Source organism: Notolepis coatsorum (genome assembly GCF_963971535.1).
Source record: "Notolepis coatsorum genome assembly, chromosome: 10".
Classification (NCBI taxonomy): domain Eukaryota; kingdom Metazoa; phylum Chordata; class Actinopteri; order Aulopiformes; family Paralepididae; genus Notolepis; species Notolepis coatsorum.
In genome coordinates, this window is record NC_140174.1 from 32,213,663 (window position 1) to 32,226,492 (window position 12,830).

The 12,830-nt window shown below is 43.5% G+C and overlaps 1 protein-coding gene across 1 annotated transcript in view; it reads left to right on the forward strand.

Moving 5' to 3' along the window:
• aarsd1 (alanyl-tRNA synthetase domain containing 1) overlaps positions 1-12,830 on the forward strand; it is a 63,236-nt gene that overhangs the window by 28,847 nt on the left and 21,559 nt on the right. The gene's annotated exons all lie outside the window — the stretch shown is intronic.

Consider the following 12,830-nt stretch of genomic DNA (forward strand, 5'->3'; position numbering starts at 1 on the left):
CTGGAAGACACGATAGCTACCCTGAGTTGGTTGATTGATTGATTGATTGAAAACTTTATTAACAGATTGCAGAATGGGTACAATACAGTACAGCTCAATACACACAATTGTTAAGGGGATGCAGACCAGAGAAAGACTTTCGTCTTGTTTACATCAGGGTCCCCCATTTTCAATTCATCAGGACATAATGACATACATGACATACAGATAGACAGTACTGCTACATCTATACATTTATGACATACCAGGCTCGGGGCTCTTCTCCTGGGACACACCCCGCGGCTGTCCAGGAGCGCTTTTAAGCCTCCTAGGAAGCCTAGGAAGACGTGCAGTGTTCCTAAAAAAAAAAGAGAAAAGAATATGTATATATTTGTATATTATTGTATATATATTACTCATTGTCTTTATTCAGTGGGGTATGAGTGGGGTATGGGTATGTTAAGTTTAGCATTGTATTTTATTCGTATAACTTTTTTTATCATGTCTACTCTATTTGATTTGATCTATTTTATTATTTGTATTTTGCATAATCAAGGCGGGCATGGCCACCTACATTTCACTGCATGCCTCGTGTATGTATGTGACAAATAAAACGATTGGATCTTGAATCTCTCGACACGACAGAAAGGAGAACAAAAAGGAGAGCAGGTTTTTGTATTGTCACTGAGACATTCTAAAGGAATCTGATCTTATCCAAGTCTGATTGGAACAACAAAGTTAGAAAATCCACCACACGCCACAAGTATGCACACTGGCAGCACAAAAAAAGCATAAAGAAAAGGTCATTGGGCCACACCCAGGTTTATACAGGAACACAAAGCATAACCTGTTTGAACACGTTGAAACCTTTGTTTAATCAGTCCAGTCAATTCAATGAATTCATTAATAATAATAATAATAATAATAATAATAATAATAATAATAATAATAATAATAATAACTTTATTTATATAGCACCATTCATACAGATTGCAGCTCAAAGTGTGTTACACAAAAAAACTAAACAAGCTACAATAACGCTGGCACCATTGAGTAAAGATGGGAAAAGAGCGTGGCAGTCGATGAGTTAAGTCTAGCCTTTAAAGTCTAGCCTTTATTCTGAAAATGAGTTTTTTTTTAACGTGAAACCACTTTATTTCTATGGCCCTGGCCTGACGGTTAATTTTAGACTCGAGAACATCAAACCTCCTAAAGGACACAGGAGAGACAAAAAAAATAAGTTTGCATTTTGTACTTAATTTTGTACTTTAGGTTGTACTTTGGTTTGTATATTTTGTATAGTGTTTGGTCTTTATTCTTTTAAAAAATGTTTACTGTATGAAGCACAATCTCAGGAGGCTCATACAGAACCAAGCATTTCACTGTAATGTACATCAGGGTTCGCACAAGGACCTTGAAGTGCTTAAAGTGCTTGATTTTTGACAAATAAGTCAAGGCCTGGAATTCCTTGAAAACAGCCATTTTTTAACAAGGTGCTTAAAAAGTCCTTGAAATTCAAATCAACCATTCACATTGAAAGTTTTGTTCATCCATGATCAAATTGTTCTGAATAAAGACATTTTATATTTTTATCTAAAGTGTAACTAATTGTCGGAAATTGGTTTTAGCCATAAATATTGGATCCTTTTAAATGCCATTTTAAAATAATAATACACTTTATTTGTATATCACCTTTCATACAGAAACTGCAGCTCAAAGTGCTTCATAAAGTGCAGACATATAAAATCACAGTTTTTCACATTGGGATCTAACAGGCCACCTCGTTTATAGTTTGATTCAGTTTTAAATAGACAATAATAAAAAGAGTAAGATCAAATAGACGGAGTAAAATTGTGCAATGCAATAAAACAGAATAGAATAGATCAAATATATTTTTACAGTGCAATGAAATAGTTCTGGATTACTGTTCAACAGTTCAAAGTCGTCTTTACCTTCTCTGTTTGGTATCCACAGTTTAAAACTTGACACTCTTCCCTCCTGTTTTATACCCACTTTCACCCTTCAAACCTCCCACTCAGGGCAAACCTCCCTCTGGGCTGGGTCCTACACAGTTTTAAATCCTGACAGTCTCTTGTTTGATACCCACACAGTTTAATCAGAAGGGCCATCAATAAAATCCTCTATGGTAGCCATCCTTACTGTACCAGTCACCACAAACTACTCACTTTACTTTACAGTCACGAAGAACCACTGACGAACCACGAAGAACCACTAAAGAACCACTGAAGAACCATAAAGAACCACTGAAGAACCACTAAAGAACCATAAAGAACCACTGAAGCACATAGCAGAGTTAGCACAGGGCAGAGTTAGCACAGGGCAGAGTTAGCACAGAGCAGAGTTAGCACAGGGCAGAGTTAGCACAGGGCAGAGTTAGCACAGAGTTAGCACAGAGCAGAGTTAGCACAGAGTTAGCACAGAGCAGAGTTGGCACAGCAAATGGCACACCACACAAGAGAACCAACGCCCTTCAGTAACACAAACTAGTGAGGCAAAACCCCCTGTGTTACACTCAAAACAAAAATTAAATACAACAAACAAATTCAAACAGGTGCCCTTATAATCTGATATGACTATTTACAGCTTCTACATCTACACTGCAGTGCAGCCAATTAAGAACTGCCAGGCCCACCACATGTCTACACACAAAAAATAACTTACATCAGGCCCTAACACACTACCTGTATTTTCTGGCACCCTAACCTACCTATACTGAAGCTAAAGCACTGTAGACCTAACCCTCTTCAACCACACCTGCTACCAGCCAAAGATCATTTTGACCACCAACCCGTCAAGTATATGGTATGGTACAAGACTGAGTCCCCTCCTCTACTCCCTGTACACACACGACTGTGTGGCTCAGCGGAGTAGCAATACAATCATCAAATTTGCTGACGACACAGTGGTGGTGGGCCTGATCTCTGCCAACGACGAGAGGGCCTACCTGGAAGAGGTCAAGGTCCTGGCGGGATGGTGCCAGGAAAACAGCCTCTCCCTGAACGTCAGCAAAACAAAGGAGATGATTGTGGACTTCAGGAGGTCGGGGGTCAAGGACTACAGCCCCCTCAGCATCGATGGGGCACCGGTTGAGAGAGTCAACAGCTTTAAGTACCTCGGAGCCTACATATCCGAGGACTTGACATGGACCACACACATTGACAGTGTTGTGAAGAAGGCACGACAACGCCTCTACTTCCTCAGGCGCCTAAGGAAGTTCCAAGTCAGTCAGAAGATCCTTAAGAACTTCTACTCATGTACAATAGAGAGCATCTTGACCGGCAACATCACCTCCTGGTTTGGGAATAGCACTGCACAAGACCGAAGCAGACTACAAAGAGTGACACGTTCAGCCGAACGCACAATTGGAGGGGGGCTCCCCACCCTCCAGAACATTTACAACAAGCGTTGCAAGGGCAAGGCTAAGAGAATCATTAAAGACTCCAGTCACCCGAACAACTGCCTCTTTGAACTGCTGCGGTCAGGTAAGCGATACCGGAGTCTCAAGGCGAGCACAGAAAGACTCAGAAGAAGCTTCTATCCCCAGGCCATCAGGCTGCTAAACGAACAATGAATGAACACTACACAACAACAACCACCAAACGCACATAGCACACACATCCACACGCACACACTCACTTTAAACAAACACACTGTAGCACCCACTCCACACACTTTATAGCACACACCCACTTTAAACAAACACACTGTAGCACCCACTCCCCACACTTTATATTTATTGATGAAGGATTGCACTACAACTCGTACACCTTACTGTAAATTGTACCTAAATTGTACCTCATCCCATTTCTGCTTTGCACTAGATAGTACTGTACATTAGTACACTGCATAGTATTGTATATTATATGGTAACTCAGAACATTGTACATATGTCTATACCGAACACTGTGACCTCATTTCTTCTTCTAAATTACATGCTATACTATGTTATTTGATACTATCTTGTCTAGCACAGTCTCTGGAGCGTAACAGTAAGAAGCATTTTGTATGAAAGTATTCTGTACTTCTGTATGACAACTATTAAAGAAACTTGAAACTTGACAAGTAGATGGTACTAATCCCTTCTATGACTGCCCCAGGGGTAAGTGGTACACAGGAAGCTACAACCAGCCAGAAAATAATGACACTACCTACATGTGATGTCCACTAAACTAAATATTTTAACAGCATACAAGTAGTCATATCAAATCACAAAGTAAAGGCTTACTCACCTGTTTGAAGACCGGCTCAAGCCCCCATCAGCTTACACAACACCTGAACACTACCCAAACTACAGCACCAAGACACACTATGCAAAAAAAAAAATCCTTCTCTCTCTCTTTTTAATTTTTTTTACAAACAAATCTAGGGGTATCTGTTTTCCAAATTCACTCCCGGACGAGCGCCCAATTGTTATGACCCTGGCTGGAGAGATGATGGCGCCGCTCCGACCGGCTGCCTCTCTGTTCGCTCCGTCGAGACTGTGTTTACTTTTGTTAATATTTATAGTTTTTAGAGTTTTGTGCGTACCAACTGTTGGTGCATTTAATGTATATGACCGTCAGTCACTCATAGACATTGGATTACGGGAAACTTACCAACTGGATTACTCGCTGGATCAGCTTTCCGAACCGCATCAATGGCCTGAAGAAATTCTCCGGAGATTAGGACCAGATCCTTTGTTCCCAGAGCCCAGGAAAAGACGACGAGGAAAGAGGGCTGGGATCCGTAACAGGCTGAGATCCAGACGCCACCGTACACCACTGCCCAGTATATTGCTAGCCAATGTACAATCAATAGACAATAAACTGGATGACATCCGAGCAAGGATTCAATATCAAAGAGACGTTAGGGACTGCAATGTCCTCTGCTTCACCGAAACATGGCTCACACCGGAGGTTCCAGATCACGCAATTCAACCAGCGGATCACTTCTTTATCCATCGCAAGGATCGGTCATCAGAGTCCGGTAAACAACGTGGAGGAGGTATTGCCTTCATGTTTAACAAAAATTGGAGCGATCCAACGAACGTGAAGGAATTATCCAACCACTGCTCCCCAGAACTGGAATATATAACCATCAAGTGTCGTCCTTTCTTCCTCCCGAGGGAGTTAACGGCGATCGTCCTGATCGGAGTGTATATTCCACCGCAAGCCAGCAACAAGGTTGCGCTCTCCAGACTACACGACGAGGTAAATAGAATACAAGTGGCTAACGTTAACGCCGCCATTTTAGTACTGGGAGATTTCAATAGCGCCAATCTGAGAAAGGTATTGCCTGACTTCTATCAGCATGTGACTTGCAACACCAGAGGCGGTAACATCCTAGATCACTGTTACACGCAATTTAAAGGTGGCTACAAGGCTCATTCTGATAGTGGCTTTGGTAAATCAGATCACGCGTCAATTTTTCTTTCACCAAAGTACAAACAGAGAATTAAAAGTACTCCCGTAGTCTCGCGAGAGGTGCAGAAATGGGATCTGACGTCAGAAGAGACGATCCGGTCAGTGTTTCACTACACAGACTGGAATGTGTTCCGCGACACAGATAACATTAATGTCTACACGGAGACAGTGCTGGACTATGTTTGTACTAGGGTGAAAGAAACAATCCCCACTACCAAAATGAAAGTTTACCCAAATCAAAAACCCTGGGTAGACAAATCCGTCCGTGAAGCTCTGAGAGAGCGCACCAAAGCATACAATGACGGCCTAGTGGCAGGCAACATGAATGACCACAAGGTGGCGCGACACAACGTAAGGAGGACAGTGTCAGAGGCCAAACGGCGCTACAGGGATAAAATTGAACTCCAGTTTGAACAAGCTGACTCTAGAGCTATGTGGCAGGGGCTCAAAACGATGACAGACTACAAAGGCGCCTCCCTCAAACTGAACAGTGACATCTCCTTAGCAAACGACCTCAATACCTTCTATGCGAGGTTTGATGCTGGTAATAACAACACCAGCTCACAAGCCTCGGCAATGGGGGGGGGGGGGTCGGCTGCTGATGGAGGCGCAGTGTTCAGGGTAACAGAGCATGAGGTGAGGCGGACCTTTAAAAAAGTGAATATCAGGAAGGCAGCAGGTCCGGACGGCATCCCCGGCCGCGTCCTAAAAGTCTGTGCCGACCAACTGGCCCCAGTATTCACTGACATATTTAACCTGTCCTTAGAACAGGCTGTCATCCCCACCTGCCTGAAGAAGTCCACTATTATCCCTGTACCCAAAAAATCCAAGCCTGCTTGCCTCAACGACTACCGCCCTGTAGCTCTCACCTCCATAGCCATGAAGTGCTTTGAGAAGCTAGTAAAGGGCTACATCTGCTCCTCCCTCCCCATCAACATGGACCCCCTGCAATTTGCATACCGCCCCAACAGGTCCACGGAGGACGCCATATCCCATGTGCTGCACACAGCAGCATCACACCTGGACAAGAGGCAGGGGAACTATGTGAGAATGCTATTCATCGACTACAGCTCGGCATTCAATACCATAGTCCCCTCCATACTCATAGCCAAGCTCAGGGACCTGGGCTTGGGCTATGACCTCTGCCAGTGGGTCTTGGACTTCCTGACTGGCAGACCCCAGGTGGTGAGAGCAGGCAACTGCACCTCCTCATCCATCACCCTCAACATAGGGGCCCCCCAGGGCTGTGTTCTGAGTCCCCTCCTCTACTCCCTGTACACACACGACTGTGTGGCTCAGCGGAGTAGCAATACAATCGTCAAATTTGCTGACACAGTGGTGGTGGGCCTGATCTCTGCCAACGACGAGAGGGCCTACCTGGAAGAGGTCAAGGTCCTGGCGGGATGGTGCCAGGAAAACAGCCTCTCCCTGAACGTCAGCAAAACAAAGGAGATGATTGTGGACTTCAGGAGGTCGGGGGTCAAGGACTACAGCCCCCTCAGCATCGACGGGGCACCGGTTGAGAGAGTCAACAGCTTCAAGTACCTCGGAGCCTACATATCCGAGGACTTGACATGGACCACACACATTAACAGTGTGGTGAAGAAGGCACGACAACGCCTCTACTTCCTCAGGCGCCTAAGGAAGTTCCAAGTCAGCCAGAAGATCCTTAAGAACTTCTACTCATGTACAATAGAGAGCATCTTGACCGGCAACATCACCTCCTGGTTTGGGAATAGCACTGCAAAAGACCGAAGCAGACTACAAAGAGTGACACGTTCAGCCGAACGCACAATTGGAGGGGGGCTCCCCACCCTCCAGAACATTTACTACAAGCGTTGCAAGGGCAAGGCTAAGAGAATCATTAAAGACTCCAGTCACCCGAACAACTGCCTCTTTGAACTGCTGCGGTCAGGCAAGCGATACCGGAGTCTCAAGGCGAGCACAGAAAGACTCAGAAGTAGCTTCTATCCCCAGGCCATCAGGCTGCTAAACGAACAATGAATGAACACTACACAACAACAACCACCAAACGCACATAGCACACACATCCACACGCACACACTCACTTTAAACAAACACACTGTAGCACCCACTCCACACACTTTATAGCACACACCCACTTTAAACAAACACACTGTAGCACCCACTCCCCACACTTTATATTTATGGATGAAGGATTGCACTACAACTCGTACACCTTACTGTAAACTGTACCTAAAATTGTACCTCATCCCATTTCTGCTTTGCACTAGATAGTACTGTACATTAGTACACTGCATAGTATTGTGTATTGTATATTATATGGTAACTCAGAACATTGTACATATGTCTATACCGAACACTGTGACCTCATTTTCTTCTTCTAAATTCATGCTATATTATGTTATTATGTTATTTGATACTATCTTGTCTAGCACAGTCTCTGGAGCGTAACAGTAAGAAGCATTTTGTATGAAAGTATTCTGTACTTCTGTATGACAACTATTAAAGAACTTGAACTTGAACTTGGCTCAAAGGGAAGCAACATAAGTGCACACAGACACCAATGGTCTGTGTTTAAACCAAAAGACTATTCTAATTATGATAACTAGCACAAACTAAAGATCAAAGTGGTGGAAGAGAGAGACACTGTTTCAACAATCTCTTCTAGCAACCGTGACCATGCATGCATGTGTGGGTGAGGAAGTGCCTTTGAGCCTCCCAGGCAGGTGTCCAATTAGATCAGCCAATTAGCAGCAATCACCTGCATGCACAGTGACACAGGAGTAACCAAGATCATGGTACATAACGGGGTGCACCGATATATCGGTCGGGTATCGGTATCGGCCGATAAGTGCCTTGTTGACTGCTATCGGCCGATAAGCTCAAATGTGCTGATAGCAGTCGCCGATAAATACCCATCAATTTGTGTAGCGTCAAAAGGCAACAAAAAAAAAGTTCACTCGCGACCTACCTGCAGTGCACAACGCCCGCCGTCCCCCCCACACACAAGCTACTGCATCAAAGTAACTAGTACTTATGATTAACAAGGCATTCGTTTTGTGGCATTAGCGTTATATAGTTAGTGTTACACGGACAATAACATCAGCATATTATTATTACCCATAGCAGCAAGGCATTACTCCGAGTCCGTTCATTAGCTACCGGGAGATGCAAGACCAACGTTACTGGTGAAAATGTGATTTGCGTTGGAATACTCCTTTGTCAACTTGCTGTACTTTGCTTGCAGGTCTGCAGCCATTATTGCTGCATTATTAATACCCCCAACTTTAGCCAAGGTAACGTTATGGCTAAACCTTTAACAATAGTTAACGCTAGCTTTCGGTTAGCTGTTCAATGCTATTAATAACACAACTCCCCGTCAACACCCTCTCTCGGGAAGATGGCATTTAAGAAAGTATCTGCTGTTAAAATGAAGTGTTACACGTTCAATAACAAGCATATTATTTACCCGAAGATAGCAGTAAACAAGGCATTCCTCCGTTAGTCCGTTCATAGCTCGGTTCCATTCCGTTGCTCATTCCGTACCCAACTACACATTCTGCAATCTGTTAATAAAGTTTTCAACCAGACAAATGTATAGAAAGGCTTTGTTTTATTATAACATTTGTTGCAGTAAAATCATTATGTCTCATTTGGTCATGCGTGGAGCGCCGGTCGGCGGGCGCCGGGCCGGGCAGCTAACGTAGCTACGTTAAGTGTGTTCTTCTGCAGTGCTCTCGCAAACAGAACAATGGCGGCATGCCCGGAAGTAGAAAAATGTATAAACGCTTGCCGATTGGTGGTAAGGACAGCAGGAGGTGGGTGCTAGCGGTGTGGCGTAATTGGCCGAATCGACTGTCAATCAAAATGGTTCCATTGCATTGGTTGAAAGCTCTGGTTGAGAGAATAGTATCCCGCTGCAGGCCGCAAGAATGGTTCCATTGCATTGGTTGAAAGCTCTGGTTGAGAAAATAGTATCCCTCTGCAGGCCGCAAGACGATACTGGGAGAGAGATAGTGATACCATAAACATATTTCTTGATGTTTCCTTTTTTTAAGTAAGTAAAGAGGCCTACAAATACAAACATACACATACAAATATACAGTAGTTTAATTAAAAAAATATATATATATATTAATAAAAAAAAAAAAATTACAAATACTTATATACAAATATCGGTATCGGTATCGGCCGATAGTGTTAGTTGAACAATCGGTATCGGTATCGGCGGCCAATTTTCATATCGGTGCATCCCATTTGCTACCATTTACCATATCACAGGAATTTGCTAAAACAAATTGTTAAAAAAAAAAAGGGATACAAAGTAAAATGTATTTGTACCACTTTCCGTATTGTTCTTAGACTTCTTGTTTTGGAAAATTATTTTACCAAGTCCGGTGAACTTAAGAAAAAGTTGTTTGGTCACACCCAGGTTTATACAGGAACACAAGGTTTGCATACAGAAAAGGAACAGTCTAGGTTAGGTACTAACGAAGTTGGAAGGAGGATATGCAAAATCCACCACATGCCACAAGCTGCACACTGGCAGCACACAAAGCATAACCTGTTTGATAAAAAGGAGAGCAGGTTTTTGTATTTTCACTGAGACATTCTAAAGGAATCTGATCTTATCCGAGTCTGATTGGAACAACAAGGTTTGAAAATCCACCACACGCCACAAGTATGCACACTGGCAGTGGCAGCACACAAACTATAAAGAAAAAGTTGTTGGGCCACAACCAGGTTTATACAGGAACACAAACATGGCATGGCTTCAAAACCAAATTCTCAGCAATACTTAACAACATGGCTCCCCTGAGAACCACCAGGGTTAAAAATCGTGCTGAGCCATGGGTGCATTCGGACATACTGACCACTATGAAAACCAGAAACAAAAAATGCTCTGAACTTCATAAAAGTCAGTCAAAGCTTGCCAAAAGCTTCAACAGTGATCTCCAAGCCTGCATGGTTAGACTCAGACAACAAAGAAATGGACTAAGAAACTATGTAAATACCATGATAAAATCTGCACAAAAATCAATGATAAAACTGAGAAACAAAAACAAACCCAGTGAGCTTTGGAAATTACTCAACAACAAACTAGGCTGCAGTAAGAAACTGAAAACCAGATTTACAAACATCAACATTAAGACAGATGACACTCATCACGGGCAAGCTGGATGTGGCCAATTACTTAAACATCTTCTTCACGAATATAGCCACAACACTGGTTAACAAACTACCCTCCCACTCTGGCCTGTTTGGTGTAAAACACATCCTAGCCTTCTACAAAAACCTAGGTGTTCGCAAAGACGATTTTAAACTGGTAATGACACTAAACAACTGATGAGGTGTTCAAAAAACGGAGCGCCCTCCAACCTAATAACAAGGCCGCTGGCCATGACAATATCTCCTCCAAATTCCTCAGAGACTCAGCAGCCACCATCACCCCAATCATCACCCACATAATAAACCTGTCCATAAAACAGGGGCACGTCCCCAATGATTTCAAAATTGCGAGAGTGACCCCCCTGCACAAAAAGGCAGCAAATTAGACCCAGGCAACTACCGCCCTGTTTCTATTCTTACCTCCATCTCGAAAGTTATGGAAAAAACTGTCTACGAACAGGTCAAAAAAGTGCCTTGCTGAAAAAAAGCTAATCTACGAATTCCAATCTTGCTTCAGAACTTCCCATTCCACTGACCCATGCCTTCTCTATTTGAACGACCACATCAAACACGAGGTGGGACGCAGGCAAATACTTCGGCATGGTCATGCTGGACCTACAAAAGGCTTTTGACACCGTCAATCACTCCATTCTGATTGATAAGCTAAAAGCAATTGGTTTTGATAGTTCTTTACATTAACATTTAGTCATTTAGCTGACGCTTTTATCCAAAGCTCTTCAGTGAGCTGGATGCAATCCTACCTGGAGGGGAGAGAACAGATGGTGGAGGTGAACGGTACACTGTCCCCCCCCCCCCCCCCCCCCTCCCAGTGAAGCATATTAGGACCTTTACTGTTCCTATTTTATGCAAATTACATGTCATTAGCTTGTGACTGCAACTTGTTCCTGTTCGCGGACGACTCTGCCCCGCTGGTCTCTGACAGAGAGGTTGAAAAAGCCCTCAGCTCTGAACTCGGTAGAATCTGCACCTGGCTCGCTGATAACAAACTATCATTACACGTGACCTGGGTAAAACGGAATCCATTCTCTTTGGATCAAATAACAAACTCAGCAAGACCGACGGCTTCTCGGTTACAGTGGGTGACAATATTATCACAAGGAAAGATGAAATTACCTACCTGGGTTCCATCCTAGAGGCTAATCTTTCCTGTGACAAAATGGCATCCAATGTAATAAAAAAAGTCAACCAACGAACGCGATTCTTGTACCGGATCTCCTCTCTGGTAAACAAGAATACCCTGAAGACTCTAGCAGGAGCACTCATTCAAGGGTACTACGACTATGCTTGCACCTCATGGTACCAAAGCACCTCAAAGGCACTAAAAAATAAATTACAAACATCTCAAAACAAGTCAAGTCAAGTCAAGTCAAGAGTTTTAATTGTCACGGCATACAGGTATACAATGAAATGCGGCTGGTCTTGCCCGCGACGATGTGCAATACAGTGGTACAACATATAATAGAATCCAATAAAAATACAGTGGTACAACATATTAATAGAATCAAATAAAACAATGCAATATACAGGTACATGGTGTGCCATCTCGGTATCTGTACATTAGTATTTACAGAGCATATAGGACATGCTAGGTAGCTTTAGTAGTGCAATACACTGTTCCTGATGTTATACTACTTTAAGTGGCCTTTCCTCTGGCCATAAGTGTGCGTGTGTGCGGCATGAGTGTTAAAGCTAGTCAGACTACTGCTTGACCTGACTCCTAGAACCCACCTCACCCCTGCCCACTTTGACAACCTAGGATGGCTTAGTAGACGACAGAGTACAGCAACTTGCAATGGGCCTGGTCTACAAGATACACTACGCGACCAAGGTACCCATGTACATGTCAAAATACTTCCCAAAGGTCAGTGAATACCACAATCACAACACCAGAGGGAGCTCCACAAATCATGTAAAACCCAGTTTCGGCTCAAACAAGGGACTAAACACGTTTCGCAATTATGCCACATCAATGTGGAACGCCCTACCCAAAGCTGTAAAGGAATGTGAATCACTACCCACTTTCAAAAACACTCTCAAAAAAACACCTACGTGAGACTGCAATTCGAAACTGGCCCCTACAAATGTCCTAACCTAGTTGTACAGTAAATGACCAAGTAAGGCTTTGTCAGTATTCCAATGTACAGTGTAAAATGTGTGTGTGTCCCCTACCCAACCCCCCCCCCCACCTCCAATGTACAGCCCTCACCCAACCCACCCAACCCCACCCCACCCACCCAACCTCCTCCAATGTAC